This window comes from Pteropus alecto, unplaced genomic scaffold, assembly GCF_000325575.1.
Source record: "Pteropus alecto unplaced genomic scaffold, ASM32557v1 scaffold3, whole genome shotgun sequence".
Taxonomy (NCBI): domain Eukaryota; kingdom Metazoa; phylum Chordata; class Mammalia; order Chiroptera; family Pteropodidae; genus Pteropus; species Pteropus alecto.
Genome location: NW_006442484.1, coordinates 34914378 through 34932058, shown reverse-complemented (window position 1 = coordinate 34932058; position 17681 = coordinate 34914378). Strand labels below are relative to the sequence as shown.

General features: G+C 32.1%; 1 pseudogene; it reads left to right on the top strand.

The window, feature by feature from the left end:
- The first annotated feature begins 11010 nt into the window (after positions 1–11010).
- On the top strand, positions 11011–12112 carry LOC102888525 (annotated as a pseudogene).
- The last annotated feature ends 5569 nt before the right edge of the window (positions 12113–17681 follow it).

Here is a 17681-nt window from a genome sequence, read left to right as displayed (position 1 = left end):
CTCTCCAGTGAACTTCCTTTATCCATGCTCTTCTGGCTGCTGACTATTCTCCCTGCTTGAATAGTTTTTCTTCAGCAATGTTAATACTCAAATCAGTTTTAATAAACTTTTTTAGGTTTGGGAGCCTTAAAGCAATGTTTCATATCTTTATGTATTAAGTATTGGCTTTAAGGTTTAATTTTCATAAACTCTCACTACCTTACATTCAATACCTGGGGTGCAACTTACTTAACAAAATTCAATCACACAGACAAGGGATATTTTTCTCACAATAAAATGAGTCAAATGTGTACAGTGTTCAAAATTCCAGCCCACAGGAAAATGTACCACAATAGTTATCCTTATACTTTTTCTTTGAATAATTATATAATTTATATTTCTACATACCTACATAAAAATTTTTATAGTCTCTCAAAAATGCTAATTTATAAAAAGGCAAAGGATCACATTCCAGTGTCTAAAATCACATGTTTACTAGTCCCTCTTCAGAAGTGTCCTCTCCAGAGGGTCTGCTTCATTTTTTTTTTTTTAAGGAGAATTTAAGTCATCTGAAAAGTGAAATTTTCCTCAACTGCCCTGTACCTAGGTGACTACACCTTCCTCCAAGTTCTGTTATTAACCTCACTTATTTGGCATTTAGCCTATACAAATTCACACTGATATTTCTGTTTTATACGTGTGGCCTCCAAATATAACATTTATTTGGACTACTATTATACTAGGTTATCATTTACAAACTTGTTTCATTATATTCATGTACAAATTTTATCTCCTCCTTAGCCTGTAAACTCCTCAAGGGAAAGGATTTTTAATTTGCATATATACGCATTCGACAAATGTTTGCTAAACAAAAGAGTAAAAGGCTATCTCTTCAATGAGATTATAAATCTACTGAAGGCAGGAAACATATATTTCATTATTCTTTAAAATCATAGACTTGAGTGCATATAAGTGCTCGATAACATTTATTTTTCAAACAGTGACTATATTAATTACATATCTATAGGAACATAGACTCCAATTTTTTAAATTAAATTCAAAACTTCCTCTTTGTTAAAGGGAATAAACTACTGGGTTAAATCTGTCTAAATATGCTTTTTATTTTCTCAATATACAATTAAAGTTTATACTTGTATCTCACTGCATCATATCTGACTGCAGAAAATAAAGCACAATTTAAAAAGTATTTTATATAGTCTCTCTATACACACATATGTATAGTCTACATTAATATATATATATATATATATATATATATATACATACACATACATATATGTAGGTAGTGATCACCTCTTTCAAATTCCAGTTTAAGAAAATTGATCCTATGGTGTTGACCTCAGATCTTTTAGTATACAAATGGCTCTTGCCATAGTATAAAAGGACCAAATAAGCTAGGCCCTATATGAATAGTCCTGGGGACAGAGCAGACAGATTGAGCAAGCTCACACATCGTGATTTAAGACACAAGAAAAATGCAAACAGTGCCTAAAATTCTCAGCTTCAGCTGTCATTCCACATTTTAATGGATTAAGAAATTATGTTACTTAGATAGACCTTTTAAATTCACTTTGAAGATTAGGATATGCCATGAATCTACTACATTTTTGGAGAACATGAAAGTTTTAAGTAGTCTGGGAGCACGGGGTGCTCAGGGCAGATCATCCCAAAAAGAATCTCAATGGAAATGCACCAAAAGAAAAAGTGAAAGGTCCAAAGATATATTTGTTTTACTTTATGATTTTACCAAGGGCACCTATACTTACTGCATAGTTGACTGGCCCACTAAAGTGTTGATTTAACTAGAAGAAAATGTTGCTGCCAAAAGTATTAATAGAAAATATACTATAACATCTGGAAAGATCCTGCTTTTTAAAAAACTATCATTTCGCCTCCCAAAAAGTAAAAGTCCAGGACCAGATGGCTTCATTAGTTAGTGACTTCTAGCAAACATTCAAAGAAGATTTAATACTTATCCTTCTCAAATTTTTCCAAAAAATTAAAGAAGCAATACTTTCTTATTTCATGAGGCCAACATTACCCTGATACCAAAACCTCGTAAAGATAACACAGAAAAAGAAAACTATAGATCAATATCTCTCATGAATACAAATTCAAAAATCCTAAATAAAATACTAGCAAATCAAATACAACACATTAAAAAAATTATACACCATGATCAAGTGGGCTTCACCCTGGGGGGAAAGGAATGTCTCAACATATGCAAATCAATTAATGTGATACACAACATAAACAAAATTAAGAAAAACCATATGATGATATCAATAGATGCTGAAAATGCATTTGACAAGATATGGTATCCATTTATGATTGAAACACTTAATGGGTATAGAAAGAAAGTACCTCAACACAATAAAGGCCGAATATGACAAACTCTCAGCTAACACCATACTTAATGGTGATCAAGAGGAACAAGACAAGGCTGTCACTATCACCTCTATTATTCAGTATAGTATTGCCAGTCCTAGCTAGATTATCAAGCAAGATAAAAAAAATAAAAAGCATCCAAATAGGAATGAAGAAGTCAAATTGTTTTTTTTTCAGAGGACATGACTCTCTATATAGAAAATCCTAAAGACTCTACTGAAAAACTATTAGAAATAATAAACAAATACAGTAAATTTTCAGGATATACAATCAATGTTCAAAAATCTATAGTATTCCTATACTTTAATAACAAATTTTCAAAAAATGAAAAAAAAAATTCCTTTTGCAATTGCAACAAAATGAATAAAATACCTAAGAATAACCCTAACGAAGCATGCGAAGAACCTATACACTGAAAAATATAACACATTATTAAAAGAAGTTGAAGAAGACACAAAGAAATGGAAAGATATTCTGTATTTTTGGACTGGAAGAATAAACATAGTTTATTCTTATTACCTAAAGCATTCTATAGATTTAATGCAATCCCCATCAAAATCCCAATGACATTTTTTAAAGAACTAGAACAAAAAAACTATGATTTCTTAATTACTGGAAAATCAATCATCTCTGGTAAGACAGCATTTTACTTATTTTCATAACTTTCTCTTTATTCTTTCCTAATTAATGAAGCCAACCACTAAATTACATTAACAGCATTATGAAAATAAGTTTTTCTTCAGTTGTGAGTGGAAGACTAAAAAAAGAACATAACAGTGCCAAAAGAGATACTTTAATCTGTTCCTACCCAATAAAAAGTTATTTTCCATAACATCAAAGAAATAGTTCCAAAACACAATTTTTTGAAATGTAGCTTTGATTATAAAAGTTTTAACTAATAAATCTAGAAAAATAGTAAGTGAAATAATGTAATAGTTATGGTCTTAACTATCAAACCTCAGTGAGTACTAATGCATTTCAGACTCTCACCAGAGAAGTATTTGAAGACTCTATTTGGGTCAATGACTTTATGATTATTATTCTAGGATATACTTTTCATTATTCTAGATACAAAAAAAAGAGAATAAAACTACAAAATTATAAGCAATAGCAAGAGGTCATTAAGTCAAATGATTTTGCCTCAGTTAAGATTAACATGTAAGCCTTCTAAAACAGATCATTTTTCTATCCTATTTTTAGACAGGATAGAGAATGGAGAACTTTTCCTTGGTAACACTATTTAGCATTTACTTTGAAAACAAAAATTTTTTTAACTTTGTTTATAAGTAATTTTCTTACTATAATTTAAATTGATTTCCTTCTATTCTGATCATTGAATAAAATATAATTCAACTGTTATTTTTATAAAAAGTACATTGGGAGAAAGATGAACATTGCTTCATTTTTATCATGTAGACATGGCTTATGTCTACATATCTACAAGACACAAACTGATACTTGCTAAATTGACATATGATCATACCAATTTATAAATCCAAGAAATTATTTTAAAATCATATTTTTCCTAATTAATAAAATATATGTGTTTACAGAAAACATGGAAAATAAAAGAAGTACAGAGAAAAATAAACTTACCTGCAGTTTTAACACATTGAAAAGAACCACAGCAAATATTTTGATGTATGTCACTTCAATACTTAAATACATACACAGAATCATACATATTTCTTTGTAATTTTTTTCCACTTAGGAATTCATCATGCATATTTTCTGATATTTTCTTTAAAAGTCTTCTATAACCTAATGCTAATAGCAGGACATCAATCTATCACAAGGACAATCTAATTAATTAACAAACATGATTTCTGATATTTTGCTATTGTAAACTGTGCTGTGATATAACCCCTACACACAATTTTGCTCAGACTTCTAATTATTTGTTTCCTTTTAATGAATTACTGGAAGTAATTCTCTGACAGAAGAAGTTAACGCTCCCAATACATGCTGCCAAAGTATCTTCTAAAAGGAATGAAACTATTTAATCTGTATTTGTAAGTCAGCGATAATGCCCCTTTCCCTTATCCTTCCCTCATCAATAATGGTTATTATGAATCTTTTAAGCTTTAACAAACTGATATTTGAAAAAACATATCTTAATTTTATACTAATTTGTCACTTCTATTACTATTGAGGTGATTTGTAATTCTTTTGAGAATTGCTTGTATGGTTTATTCTTCTACAAGGACACTGACAATGTGCTTTGTAAACTTCCTCTCTCAAATCCCAGTCAAAGGGATTTGATTTTAATATTGTTCATAAAAGTGGTTTATATACAAAAAATATCAACCCTGGAGTATCACATATGCTATAAATCTTTTTCCAAGTCTGTCATTGTTTTTTAATTTTATTTATTCTATTTTTAATCATTTCCCTTTGAATCTTGGGCAACATAGCTTCAACCGAATTCTTTCTCTCTCTTTCCTTTCTCCACCTTCCTATCTAGGGCTAACTCCTCTGCCCTCAGGACCTTGTATTTGATATTATAGTATTTGATTGTCCATTCTCACCATTAGACCTTTACCTCCTTGATGGCAGGAACTGTGCCTTTCTTAATATTGCAAACCTTTATAGTCTATAATCTCTAGTAGATGTTTAATAAATATTTACTGGATGAGTAAAATAAAAGGATATGCCTTTCCTCTGGTGCAATTTCCACAGAAGGAAACTTCTTAATAGTAACACTATTACTTGAAAAACACAATACTTGGTGACCTCATAACATCCTCTCCAGGCTTAACTGCAACATCTTTGACCTTGAATCATTTTCATGTATAGTTCCTCTCTTTGTAGAAATGTAGGAAGTTCTTTAGTTTTCCTAATCAAAGAGAAAGTTAACATTAAATACAAATCCTCTTCGCATTTTAACCTACCTATCTTTTAAAATTTAGTAATTGATAAACATGAAACATTCTGTGTAAATGTAATTGAAATTAAGTCAAATAACCTTGGATGATAATCAGGATATAAAACGAAAAGGGAAATTTAATTTTTGTGTAGTAGTTAAAGCACAGTTAAAGTGCTTGAGCTCAAATATTAACTCTACCTTTTCCTAGCTGTGTAATCTTAGACAAATTACTTGATCTCTCTAAATCTCAATTTCTTCATCTTAAAATAGGATTGGTAATGGTACATACCTAACAGAATGATTGTGAAGATTATAAAACGACATAGTAATGCACTTAACACGGGGTCTAGAACATAGTAAACACTCAATAAATGGTAGATATTATTAGTTTTTAACTGACCTACCCAGTGTTGCTTAGAAGAATCATTAACCATAAGTGAATAAACAAATCCCTGCTGATAATTACACTGGATCTAGTAAAATTGAGTTGCCCAGGTGATAAGCAGCTCAATGCCTGCAATTAGGCTCTCTGCCCTTATGCTTCTCCATGGGGTCCATATGTGAACTTGCTGCTTATCATCTCTTCCTACAGCATCTTAACATACATAGCATGTGACTCCTTAACTGGCCTTTTTTTGGACCTCAGAATCAGCAACTCTAGAAGATGACGGCCCATTTCTAGCTACACTCTTCTCAGCAGTCTGAAATTATGCAACAAACCTCTATCAAGTTATTTCATCACAAGCATTAGGCCTATATTTGTGATACAAGAATAATGACACGCATACATAAATTTTATTTTATTTATTAACCTCTTAGGAGCCAAGTACCTCATTTCAATCCCTGCAACAAATCTATGAGATGGATATTATTTCTCTATTTTATAGTTGAGGCTCGGAAGATTGAATACATTGTCCAAGGTCATACAATGGCAAAAATCTTACTCTTTCCTTTTATAAAAACCCTGGAGAATAACATCCTCTTCTTTCAAGTCTTTATTCAAGCCCTTCTCCAACCATAAGAAAAGTATGGCCGTGCTTTCTACCTACAGCTGCAAATGTCTTTCACTATTCTCTCTGGAGTACCTTTCCAGAAAATTTCCTGAATGACCAAAATTAGAAAAGTGAATATAGAGAATTCAAATAGACTTCAAGGAGGGAAAAGTGGAAAATTACTATTCTTACGCAGAAAAAAAAATTCACAATTACCAAAAGGTGAAAACAATTCAAACCATGGTATAGACATATACCATGGTATAGACATATAATGGAATATTACACACACACACAAACCACGGTATAGACATATAATGGAATATTACTTAGCGTTATAAAGGGATGGAATTCTGATACATGCTTCAACATGGGTGAACCTTGAAATCATTACGTTGTCAAATAAGCCAAGCACAAAAGGAAAAATACTGTATAATTCTGTTTATGTAACAAATTTATAGAGTCAGAAGGAAGAGTAGTCAAATTTATAGAGTCAGAAGGAAGAATGGTGATTGCCAGCAACTGGAGGGAGAGAAAAATAGGAGGTTAATGTTAAATGAATACAGAATTTCAGAATAGGATTGGTAATGGTACATACCTAACAGAATGATTGAAGAGTTGATGAAAAAGTTGATGATGGAAAAGTTCTGAGGATGGATAGTGGTGATGGGTGCACAAAAATATGAATAGCACTTAATGCCACTGAATTGTACAAAGTTAAAATGGTAAATTTTATCTTAAGTATATTTTACCACAATAAAAAAATTGAATGATCTCTACTTCTGATTGTAACTCTAGACTCTATCGTCTTTTCTGATCTTACTAGGTTTTATTTTCCCTACCTATTATTAAAGATTTTACAAAATTATAACACCTTACAAAAATGTTTTAGCTACTTGTCATGCATTATTCCTCTTTCAGTCGAGTTACCATAAAACAAATTCACTGGGGCCATTACACTTTTTTTAGGTGCCTAAAAGTAAAATTTAGCTAACTTAGACTTTAAAAACTTGAGAAATCTCTAAAAACATTTCAACCTACCAACAAAGGATGACAGAATAAAGAATGATATTTGCAGCTTCAAGGAATGCTAATAAAAGCCTATAGGCTTTTCTCTACATTAATGCTCTTTGACGTCTCTGCTACACTGACTGTCATTTACAGTCCTCTCCTTTGAAATTCTCCCTTTGGCTGGTTCTCTGACTGTTCCCACTCTGTGAATCATTTCTGTAGATTCAGTACTTAACCCCCCACTCTTCTCTTTATATATATTCATTTATTAGACAAAAGTTTATTGAATTCCTCTGAAGTACCTCACACTGTACTTAAGGCCACGAATATAATAGTAAACAAAATACAGTCCTTGCTTCATTCTTCTAGTGTGTAAAATATATAACTCAATAAGAAATTTTAAAATCTCTTTCTCGAGCTGATCTACTTGCTATTCCATTTGCTATATAGTATATGTGGCAGCATGCTGCATAGTGCCCCTAATCTACCATGCTACTCTGTATTCACATCCTTCTGTAGTCCCCTCACCTTGAATCTGAACTAGGCTTGTGACTTGCTTAAAGCAATAAAATGCAGCATAAATTATGCTGTGAGAATTCTAAGCCAACACTTTCAGAAATCCTGGCAGCTTCCATTTTTGCATTGTTGGGAACAATGACCTGCCATATAAAAAGTCTGTACTCTTCAGGAGACACCATTAGCAGAGATCACCTGAAAGGGGAGAGAACCTAACACTACATGGAAAGAGAAAAAATTCCACCCAGCATCTTATCTGAGCCCAGCCCCCAGCAACTCCAGATGGCAATTCTTAAGAATAGCCAAAGAGCCATACAGATGAACCCAGCCCAGAGTGCAGGATCATGAGCAAATAATTATTTTTTTAAGCCATGAATTTTAGGGTGGTTTGTTATGTAGAATTAGATAACAAAACAGCATCTCACTAAACCTAAATTCTGTAAATTTCCACATATATCTTCATCTTGAAAACTAAAAACTGGATTCACTGGTCTTCTCATTCAAGCTTCATCTAATTGACTTCCCTTTTCCTGAAGTACCTACCATTTTTACAAGTACAGAACTCTAAAAGCATCATCTATACACACTCATTTTCTGTTACACTAGTACTAAAGGATTTAATGAATGTTAGAACAAAAATGATTCCATGGGCAAATAAATTTGAAAAACACTAGATTAAATGAAATTATAAAACTGTCTTTAGTATTAGATTTTTTATTGACTGCTATTGAGCTTGTTAAATTCAAGAAAGGAATATAAAATGAATATTTTCAAAATATGTTCAAAGTGAAATTCTGTTTTCCACAAAGTATTTGATAGGACTAGTTTTTTTTTACAAAATACACTTTGGGAAAATGGACAAAGTGACATGTTAAGATCAAGAAAAAGGAGGACAAGTCTCATTGTTTCTGAAGGTCTTCATTTTTCAAAAGACAAAAGTAGAAGCATATTTTCCTACATGTATACTACAATAAAAAGAAGGAAAAAAATGGAAACATTAGCTCAAAGTAGAGATAAGGACATGTATGACAACGCTAAGGACCAATAGCATGAAATAATCCCATGATTCCTTTACTTCTTTAATGAGCACACCAGGAACAGAAACTCAAAAATTAAGAAGAGGAAGGAACAGCCACAGTGATCACATCAAAAGATTAAGAAGATGAGAAAGTTTAATATATTAGAAAGAAGAGTATTAAAATAGTGATAACTGTCCTACAGACCAAACAAGCAGTCATATATAGTGAGAAAGTATTTAATGCAGTAAAGTATATCTTGAATATAGGAATCCTGATAAAAAGGAGAAGTTTGTTCAGTGAGTATAGGAATATAAGGAGTAAAGTTACTTCGATCTAAGAAAGGTTAAGAATGTTTTGGAACACAAAAAATTAGGGTTAAAAAATATGTTATGAAATAATAAAAAGCATACTAGAATAAAATTCAGAAGACTTGGAACTAGCTGTGAAATAGAAATAATATTTCTGGCCTCAGAGTTTCATCCCCAAAATAAATATGAACTATATAGTCCTTACTGGTTTCATAATTCTATGAGCTTCTGATTCTAGGTGAATTCATGACACTCGATGATTAAGTCTTAAATGGTGCATGGTTGATGTGAAGTGCTGACAGGGAGGAATTATATGACTCATGTGCATGAATGTTAGCAGCCAACGGCAGGGAAAGGAAGATTGTGAGTCCATGATGTTCTCTATGATAGTTACAAATAGATTTGGGTGGATAGAAAATGATAATGAGGATTTTTAAGTGGCATCGACCTCACATAAGATAAAGGAGACAAAAGACTGCAATTTGATATTCTTTTTAAAATAATTTTTTTTCAATTACAGTTGACATGCAATATTATATTAGTTTCAGGTGTACAACATAGTGCTGAGACATTTATATAACTTACAAAGTGATCACCCTCATAAATCTATTACCCACATGACACCATACATAGTTATTACAATATTATTGAGTATATTTTTGGCTATATTTTACATCCCCATGACTATTTTGTAACTACCAATTTGTACTTCTTAATTCCTTTGTCTTTTCACCCATTCCCCCAACCCCCTCCCATCTGGCAACCATCAAAATGTTCTCTATATCTATAGATTTGTTTCTATTTTATTTGTTTGTTTATTTTGTTTTTAGATTCCACATATAAGTGAAATCATATGATATTTGTCTTTCTTTGTCTGACTTACATCACTTACCTTTATGATATTCTTTAAGTAAAATTGGGTAAGCTAATACTCCTAGCTTCTTATTGAACTAAGAAGAGTTAAAAAGAAATAAAGTTATGGCCTAGTCTATTGCTAAATCATATCAATGTGTCCTTTAAAATATTATTTGTATATTATGCTAAGTGAAATAAAACAGAAAAAGACAAATATCATATGATTTCACTTACATATGTAATCTAAAGAACAAAATAAATGAAAAAACAAAACAGAAACAGACTCATACAGAGAACAGAGAACAAACTAGTGATTGCCAGATGGGAGGGAGGTTGGGGGGCTGGGTGAAAAATCCTATACAATAAGTGGCTAAAATTCCAGCTAATCTACGTATTTACTGACCATCTATTAAGTATGAATGACAACAGCCTTACCCCTAAGAAAATCACAGTCTAGTAGAGAAAATGAATAAATGAACCAACAATTACAGTATTCTGCAAGCAGAATGCATGGAGTTCTGAATATATGGAGCATGGAGAAGGGGCATTTAAACTAGATGGAGATGGTAAACCAGAAATGGCTTCCTAGAAGAGAAACTTCATCCAACTCCTTTAAGCAAGAAGAACACAAAGAGAAACACCATATGCAAAAGTATGAAATACTTTAGTGGGTTCAGGAAAATGGAAATAATTCATTGTATATGGAAAATTGTACATATACCTGAGAGAGGTGGCAAGATATGAAGCTAGAAATATTGGCCAGGCCTAGATTATAACCAAGTTTTAGGTAACATGCTAAAGAATCTATTTTACCCAAAAATCAATGGGAAACAGTTGAAGAATTTTAAGGAGAGAATGACTTCAAGTGATGAGATCTAGTTTTTTAGAAAGAACATTGTAATAGGAGAATGAATAAAGCAACTCAAAATGAAGCTGGAGAGCTTTTTTTAGTGCCGTCTGCTTGCTTGTGTCACCTCCTGCTCTTCATGTCACTGCCTTGAGTCAATGCCTGCGCAGCTCCAGCTGCCTGGCTCCCCGTGCTACCCACCGATATTTGGCGTTCTTACAACATGGCAGACACTGACAACAAAGAACAGTCTGAACTTAAGATCTGGATGATATTGAAGAAGTAAAAGAAGAAGAAACTGGTGGAGAAACAAAAATCAAAGCACGTCAGCTGACTGTTCAGATGATACAAAATCCTCAAATTCTAGCAGCTCTCCAAGAAAGACTTAATGGTCTGGTAGAAACACCAACAGGATACATTGAAAGCTTGCCTAGGGTAGTTAAAAAATGAGTGAATGCTCTCAAAAAACTTTAAGTTAAATGTGCACAGATAGAAGCAAAGTTCTATGAGGAAGTTCATGATCTTGAAAGAAAGTATGCTGTTCTCTATCAGCCATTATTTGATAAGCGATTTGAGATCATTAATGCAATTTATGAACCCACAGAAGAATAATGTGAATGGAAACCAGATGAGGAAGATGAAATTTTGGAGCTGAAAGAAAAGGCCAAGATTGAAGATGAGAAAAAGGATGAAGAAAAAGAAGACCCCAAGGGAATGCCTGAATTTTTGTTGACTTTTTAAGAATGTTGACTTGCTCAGTGATATGGTTCAGGAACATAATGAATTTATTATGAAGCACTTGAAAGATATTAAAGTGAAGTTCGCAGATGCTGGTCAGCCTATGAATTTTGTCTTAGAATTTCCCTTTGAACCCAATGAATATTTCACAAATTAAGTGTTGACAAAGACTTCTAGGATGAGGTCAGAACCAGATAATTCTGATCCTTTTTCTTTTGATGGACCAGAAATTATCATTTGCACAGGGTGCCAGATAGATTGGAAAAAGGAGAAGAATGTCACTTTGAAAACTATTAAAAAGAAGCAGAAATACAAGGGACGTGGGACAGCTCGTACTGTGACAAAAACAGTTTTCAATGACTCTTTAATTTTTTGCCCCTCCTGAAGTTCCTGAGAGTGGAGATCTGGATGATGATGCTCAAGCTATCCTTACTGTAGACTTTGAAACTGGTCACTTTTTACGACATATAATCTCAAGATCAGTGTTATACTTTACTGAAGAAGCTATTGAAGATAATAATGATGATGATGATGATGATGATGATGATGATGATGATGATGATGAAGCATAGGAGGTAATGTTTACCAAATGAGCCAATAATTCTCTGTTTAACACATTGAGAAGCAAATTGAGTGATTTATATATTCCTTTGCTATAATCATTATTCTGTGATATGGGATAAAAACTTTTTTGGAAAAAATTATGATTTTAGAATTCTACAGCCAAACTATGTATAAGTTTTCAATAAATTAATTGCAAAACTCAAAAAAAAATGAAGGTAGAGAGGCCATTTACAAGGCAATTTTAATATACTACACACAAACAAACCAAAAATGTTGACTTACAGCTGCAATAGAAGAAGCATAGATATTCCAGATTTTTTTGTATTTTTATTCAAGAATAGTTGGTATACAATATTATATTGGTTATATTAGTTTTAGGTACACAATATAAAATATTTTTATATCTTACGATCCCACTATTCACATGACAGAATACTACTACAAAGAAAAAAAAGAATGAACTACTGCTACATGCAAGAACATGGGTGAATCATCTGTCACTGTGCAAACTTCAAAATATTATTGAGCACCTTGAACACAATACACTCAAAATAAGTATCTGCTTATTTAATTTGAAAAACAAACTAAAGATTGACAAGTCGTGAATTCCTCCCTGTGCATGAAATATCTACGTCACTAAACACTCACAAGAATGGCTAAAATTTAAGACTGTTACAAAGAGTTAGCAAGTATGTGAAGCAACTAGAACTCTCATATATTACTGGTGGGACTGTAAATTGATAAAAGTCACTTTGGAAAACTTGTGGGCAACAGTGGGCAATAGGGACTAAACCAAAATGTATGCACCTCCTATAACCTAATAATTTCACTCTTCGTTATATACCTAAGAGAAAGCAGTTCATATGTCTATAAAAGCAAAATATGTAAGAAAGTTTATATTAATTTTATTCATAATAACCAAAAATTAAAATAATCCAATGTCCATAAAAGTAAAATGGATAAAAAAATTATGATATATTCACATGACAGAATATTACTACAAAGAAAAAAAAGAATGAACTACTGCTACATGCAAGAACATGGGTGAATCTAGCATACATAATGATTAGCAAAAGTCAGACACTGAAGTGTTCATACTGTATGATTTCAACATATACGAAGATCAAGAAGAGATCAAACTAATCTATGATGATATATATTGGAACAATGGTTACTTCTGGGTAAGAGATGGCATTGCCTGGGCAGGGGCATGAGGGAGCCTTCTTGGGTATTGGTTACATACCCAATATCTGATGAAGCTGTATGTCTTCATAAAATGGTAGTTGCACAGGCATGTGTATATGTGAACATTCACTCACTGTACATCTAAGATTCATGCACTTTATCATGTGTATATTATAACAAAAAAAAATACCTGTTTAATCCTTCATTTTAGCAATAATAGTTTTCTATATTGATTTAAAGTCATGTATGAGAGAAAGCGATAAGCATCTGGCTTCATGTGTACAGTACTTTCTCTCTATAAATTGCAAAAATGAGCCAGTTTTTAAGTAAGTAAAGTACTTTCTCCATATCTTAGAAGATATTGGAAGTATCCAGAGCTTGAATACAATGCTCTATTCCCTTTTTGTATTCAATCACTTCCTAACTCTCCTAAATTCATTATCTAAACCAATCATCTAGATTAGGACAGATTTGGTTCCTCAAAGGAATTCATTTGGGCTTAAAGTAAGTCAGGTTATAAAGAAAGATGAATCTGTCTAAAGTTAACATTTTAAGATACACAGTGAAAAAGAGAAAAGCAAGAAGATTAGATAGGTAAAGATAATGACCATAAATGCCTCCTACCTAAATATTTGAAAATTGAAAGATCCTGTGAATGAAACAAATGGAGAAAAGGAGGACCATATGATTTCAGGACATACCCTTTGCCCACCCTGCATCCATGACCCCTTCTAAAATTAGCATTCTGTTGCCATAATGACAATCAAAGATTTGGGGGACAAAACAAATAGATTATACTCTATGTGCAATAGTGAAACCACCCAGGTTCACCTCTGATTCTAACACTGGTGCCAAATTATGAAAAGTCATCTGATTTCTTTATGTATTAGTTTTGTCATATATAAAATAAATATAGTAATCACATCTATCACATAACTAGGGTAATGACTTGTACATAATAAGTTCTCAATCAATTTTACCTACCACTACTTGACCAAAACTCTATAGTAACTCTGGGGAAATTGTCTGGGTGTTTGTCAATATCACTTAAATCAAACTGAATATTTCAAAGTATATAACATTTGGTACCTCAAGAATAAAATATCTTGTTAAATCCATTTGGAATAATTTTCTGCTGTTCTGCAGAACACTTGCTTCACCATTTTAATAGCCATAATTTTTTAAGTTGTCTAGTCAAATAAACAAAATTTAAAATATTACTGTAGGGCTTATTAGAGCCTCTAATAGGCTAAAAGGAGATATATATATAACACTTACCCAGTGCCACCATACAGCACAGCTCCAGAAGCTACCATTTATATAGAACTACAAATGTAACTACAAAAACATGGCAGCCTTGCATTTTCCAAATATATTGAAATATTTTTTTGTGAAGCAACTCAAGGCATAAGTAATCCTCAAAAATTTTGAATTAAAGTCAATTTTTATGTCAATATTTCATATATTTTTAATAAATTATATGTAATATTTTATACATGTAATTAAACTCTTCAAAGCATATATTTTGTATTATTTTTAGTATTTCTAATATTTAATTACACTCCATTTATTTCAATACAGTTCTTCTTAAAACTTAAATACCTTAGCTTCTCCAATAAACAACTTTAATTTATAAGAGTTTTTAAACTGTACTCCCTACAAAGTAAATTTCTTAGATAGCAAAGATAACACAACATCACCATATATGTAAAGTTAACAGAAGACATGAGGTCAGGAGTAAAAAAAAAGAAATGAGAACTTTGACATACAAATACCAATAACAGATCAACAAAAAAGACAATGAATAATCTTTATTTTTATTTTAAATGGCATTTTAGCATTTGCATCCATTCTATGATAGAGCTATAATATTCTCAGAGAAGACATAAGCTGATTATTCCTATCCACCCTGATCCCATGGTTATATCATAAAGGCTATCAAGAATCTCTCAAAGTAATACCTTTCGCTGATCTACCCGATGCAGTGAATAATTCTTCAAATTATGGGGCTCACAGTCTCCTTTCATAATGACAAAAACTATCTGCTGACATAAGTATACAAAGCACATCCACTTGAAACCTACCCATGGTCTCTGGTCCTCAGGTTCTAATCTAGAGGTTTAGCATAAAGGTTTTTTTACAAACTATTCAATTAAAAAAAAGAAAAGAATTCTAATTTTGAATAAAAATATGAAAAAAAAAGAAAATCACATTGTTTTATTGAGGGAATCAAATACCTATGATGGAAGAATTTTTTTAAAAATAGGCATAGAAATGCAAAGCCAAAATTGCAAATTTTTATTTTGAAAATTTAAAAAATCAAACAGCTTTACATATTTTTCATGATTTTTTGGCAAAAGTGAATTGGAGCAGAAAATAGCTATTTTATATTTCAATAAACAAAATGTAGACATGTAAAAGAAAATATAAGAAAAGTGTCCATGGAATTATAGAAGTATAGACTTCTTTGGGAGTTAAGAAGGGACTTGGAAGAGATCTAGGCAAATCCTCTTATTTTATAGATGAGGAAAAGGGAAAGCCATAGAGGCAAAGAGTCTTGCTAAAGTCATGTAGCTAACTGGTGTCACATAAATTATGGTTTCTTTACCTTTACATCTTAGTTTTTAAAATTCTATAACTGTCTTCCAAAAAAAAAAATACTATAGTTAAGCTGATTTTTTAATTCTTATAAAACTTATTATTTGAAAAAAAGTTACCAGAGCAAGACATGGGTGGGTCCTGGGAACACTTGAGTAGCATGTCTGTGCTATCTGACATTCAGAGCCTTCTAAGCTGGCAGACACTGCATGAGCAGGTTTCAGGTCCACCCTCCCTCTGTCAGGGATGTTCACCACAATGAAGGTCATCTCTGGCATATGCGAAGGGGAATAAAATACAAAAATAGAATGGGAGAAAACTAGTGGGGTTTCAAGATGGTCTCAAGAGCACAATTAAGTCAGTGGCCAAGTTGGAGTTGCTCCCTCATCACGAAATACAAGCTCTCGCCTCACAGGCCGCTGTCACACAAAGTTAATTACAGCTTCAGTAAGCTGGTTCGACAGCAACTTCACAATTCTAATCTCGAAATGGATTTTATTTTCTTAAGATCACTAAAATAGGATAGGTTTGCTGTGCTAAGAACTTTTTATTAAAAGTCCCATTAAGCTGCTATAACTTGGAATGAGAAAAGTACTAGATGCCTGCCCATTTTCAGAAATGTTATGCTTAACGGTGTTTGGTTTCTTTCTTTTTTAAATGTTTGAATTAACTTGACAAAATTAGTTTCCTTAGTTCTTTATGTCTGTCTTTCTCAGTAGAATGAAGGCTCTTTGATAGCAGGATCAATTCTGCCTTGTTCAATGCTGTATCTCCAGGACACAACACAGTAGCTATGTCAAATAGGTGTGCAATGAAAGTATTTACATATTTTTTTTTGATGAGAGAGAGGGAGGGAAGGAAAAAGGGAGGAAGATCATTTTCTTTCCAAATTAGAGTATATATAAATGGGCTATGTATATATTTCTTCTCTTAACCACAATGTCATCTAGTCCCAATCATATTATGAAAATCAAAACATTTTGTGATATAATTTTAGGTGATCAACTAGATGTCTCTCCTTTCATTAGAACGGTGTATTAAAAAGGAAATAAAACCCTTTCCCTTTGATACAGAAAGATGTTTGTTTTCAACTACTGGCACAGTGCTTAGCAGCAACAACAGCAGCAATAGCAGCAGAAACAATTATAATAGTTACCGTCTATTAAATGTCTGCTATCATACACCATTCATTTAGTATCTACCAGGTATCCGGCACTTTAAATGCACTGCTCACAATCTTCACAATTCTGTGAAGTAGGAATTTTTATCCCATTTTATAGATAAGGACACTAGAGGCGTTTTGAATTCAGACCCACTTATTAACACATTCCACATCATTTTAGTACACCACGCTGCCTTCTTAGGAACCATTTAATAAATATTTATCCAGCTAATGACTCTTACAAACATGTTTTTAAACTGGGCTGATACTAAATGCCATCATCTTGTTGAAACTTATCTATTTTTAAATATAAGGTCTATTTTTTTTTTCAAACATGTCTGGAAAACAATGAATTTCTAATTCTCACTTTAAAAAATACATTACTATTTAATTGCTTTGTACTCAATATTCTCATGTTTCAAGGCAATTTTTAAAAATTTCTATATGGTATTTTAATGAGATATAGAAGCAGACACGTTATTTGTTTAATCTGTTAAAATAAGATCATATTCATTGCTGCTAGGAAAACCTTACCAGGTTGTACCTTTCATAAAGTTTTTTTAAAAGTTTATTCTCCTCCCCTCTCCCAACTCCAGCCATTTCCTCAAAATTAATGCTAATTTCTCTTTTAA